Source organism: Propithecus coquereli, unplaced genomic scaffold (genome assembly GCF_000956105.1).
Source record: "Propithecus coquereli isolate 6110/MARCELLA unplaced genomic scaffold, Pcoq_1.0 Scaffold11, whole genome shotgun sequence".
Taxonomy (NCBI): Eukaryota; Metazoa; Chordata; class Mammalia; order Primates; family Indriidae; genus Propithecus; species Propithecus coquereli.
The window spans coordinates 8,129,110-8,132,101 of NW_012134969.1; the positions used below are offsets into that span (position 1 = coordinate 8,129,110).

At 30.2% G+C, this 2,992-nt stretch overlaps 1 protein-coding gene across 1 annotated transcript in view; it reads left to right on the forward strand.

The window, feature by feature from the left end:
- The window catches only part of LRRC63 (leucine rich repeat containing 63), an 82,879-nt gene that overhangs the window by 45,220 nt on the left and 34,667 nt on the right, over window positions 1-2,992 (forward strand). The gene's annotated exons all lie outside the window — the stretch shown is intronic.

The window sequence follows — 2,992 nt, forward strand, 5'->3', positions numbered from 1 at the left end:
ACAGGGATCTTATTTCATCACATCAATTTAATCTTCTTTTAAGTAGACATAGATAAAGCTTGTGTATTTGCTGAAGAATACTTCACTCACTAAAAAATAATGTATAAATACAAGGGAACTCTTCAGATGTAAGATGTAGAGTGCTCATTTTTAAAGTGACAGAAATCAATAGAACTTGTCGTTAAAAGGCAGATCTGTGTTATATAGCTATAGATAAAATAGTCCAATGAAGATGGAGACTTAGAAGGGCTACTCTGGGGGTAGGCTAATGATGCCCGATTATTAGCATAGTGTAAAAGCAATGAGTAGAAAACAGGGGGCTGGAGTAAGTTGAGTGATTGGAATTATTACAGACTTCAGGGAAATTCAAGATGGTGGAATCAGGCAGAATGCAGAGTTCACAAAATATTTTAAGATAGGTGAAGGTAGAAGCAGAAATGTTAAGTAAGAAGGTTAATATAACAAACCCTATAAACATATACTTGGTCTCCTTTCTCCTCTTGGGTTCTTTAAAAGACATAAAATCATATACAATAAAATTATAGTAATGTATTGTTAGGTCTGTAACATATATGAATGTAATGTGTATAAAATTATAGCATAAAAAAGGGAATTGGGAATACAGTATTTAGGAGGAACATTTTCATATCTCATTGGAATTAAGTTAGTATAAATCTGAAGTAGATTCTGATAAGTTAAGGTGAGTATATCTAACCCCTAAAGTAATCACTAAGAAAATAATTCAAGAGAATATACTGAAAAATTATTAAAGTAATTAAAATGTTACACAAGAAAAATATTCACTCAATGTAAAAGAAAGCAGTAAAGGAAGAACATAAGATATATAGAAAACTAAAAGTAAAATGGCAGACGTAAATTCAATCATGCCACTAATAACATTAAATGTGAATACATCAAGCAATCCAATAAAAAGATACACATTGTCAGACTGGATTAAAAAAAAACAAGGTTCAATGATATACTGTCTACAGGAAACACACTTAAGATTGAAAGACACAAAACAGTTGAAATTAAAAGCATGAGAAAATATATATCATGAAAATAGCAACTATAAGAAAGCTGGAGTGACTATACTAATATAAGAAAAAATAGATTTTAAAACAAAAAATGTTACTAGACATAAAGAGGGACATTTTGTCAATCCATCGGATGAAATAACATTATAAATATATGTGTATTTAACAACAGAGCCCCAAAGTATATGAAGCAAAACCTCAAAGAATTGAAGAAAGAAATAGAAAATTCAACAATAATAGTTGTACACTTCGATATCCCACTTTCAATAATGCATAGAACAAATAGGCAGAAGAACCAGAGGGAAATAGAAGACCTGAACAACACTATAAACCAATTAGACCTAATAGACATCTATGAAATATTCAAGCTAATGACAGCAGAATACACAATTCTCAAATTTGCATAGTACATTTTCCAAGATAGATAACATATTAGGCCACAAAAAAAAGTCTCAATAAATTTTAAAGGATTGAAAATCATGGAAGTCTATTTTTGGCTACAATAGAATTAAATTAGAAATCAAAAATGGAAAGAAATTTGGAAATTGACAAATATGTGAAAATTACACAATTCACTGTAAACAACTGGTGAGTCAAGGAAGAAATCAAAAGGGAAATTAGAAAATTATTTGAGATGAATGAAAATACAACATACCAAAATTTGTGAGATGCATTTACAGCAGTGCTTGGAGGGAAATTTATAGCTGTAATTGCCTATTTTTTTAAAAAAAGTATCAATTAATATGCTAATCTTCCATCTTAAGCCACTAGAAAAAAAAAGAGCAAACTAAACCTAAAGAAAGAATAAGGATGGAGATAATAAAAATTAGTACAGAAATTAGTGAAACAGGGAATAGAAAAACAATAGAGAAATTCAACAAAACCAACATTATTACATTGAAAAGATCAACAAAATTGACAAACCTTACATAGACTGACCAAGAAAAAAAGACAAAAGATGCAAGGTAATAAAATCAAGAATGAAAGAGGGAACATCACCACTGACCTTACAGACATAAAAAATATTTTAACAGAATACTATAAATAACTGTATACTGTATACCAACCAATTAAATAACTTAAATGAATGAACATATTCCTAGAAAGACACAAAAATGTACTCAAGAAAAAATATAAAATATACCATATTTATTATAACAAGTAGAGAGATTCAAAAATAATTTTAAAATTTCCCACAAAGAAAAGTCCAGGACAAGATGGCTTCATGGGTAAATTCTATCAAATATCTGAAGAAGAATTAAACCAATCCTTCATAAACTCTTCCAAAAAAAAAAAATAGAAGAAGAAGGAACACTTCCCAGTTCAAACCATTAAACCAAGAATATGATAAGAAAAATAACTACAGAACACTCTTTCTTATGAGTATAGACACAAGGATCTTCAACAAAATGCTATTAAACCAAATTCAGTGACATATAAAAAAGACTTTACATCATGACTAAATTATATTAGTCCAAGGAATGCAAGGTTGTTTCAACATACAAAAAGCAATCAATGTCATATACCATATTGATATAGTAAAGGGAAAAAAACTACACAATTATCTCCATAGACACAGAAAAACACATTTGGGAAAATCCAACACCCTTTTCTAGACAAAAAAACTCAATATCAAGGAAGAGAAGGGGACTTCCTGAACCTCACAAAGGGCATCTACAAAAATCCCACAGCTAATATCATAGTTAATGGTGAAAGACTGAAACTTTTCCTCTTAAGATCAGGAGCAAGACAAGGATGTCTGCTCTTGCCACTTCTGTTCATTGTTGCACTGGAGTTTCTAACCAAAGCAATTAGTCAAGACAAAGGCATCCAGGTTAAAAAGGAAGAAGTAAAACTATCTCTAGCTGCAGATGACATGGTCTTGTATATAGAAATATGAGGGAATCCCCTAAAAAACTATTAGAGCTAATGACTGAGTTCTGCAAGGTTGCAGT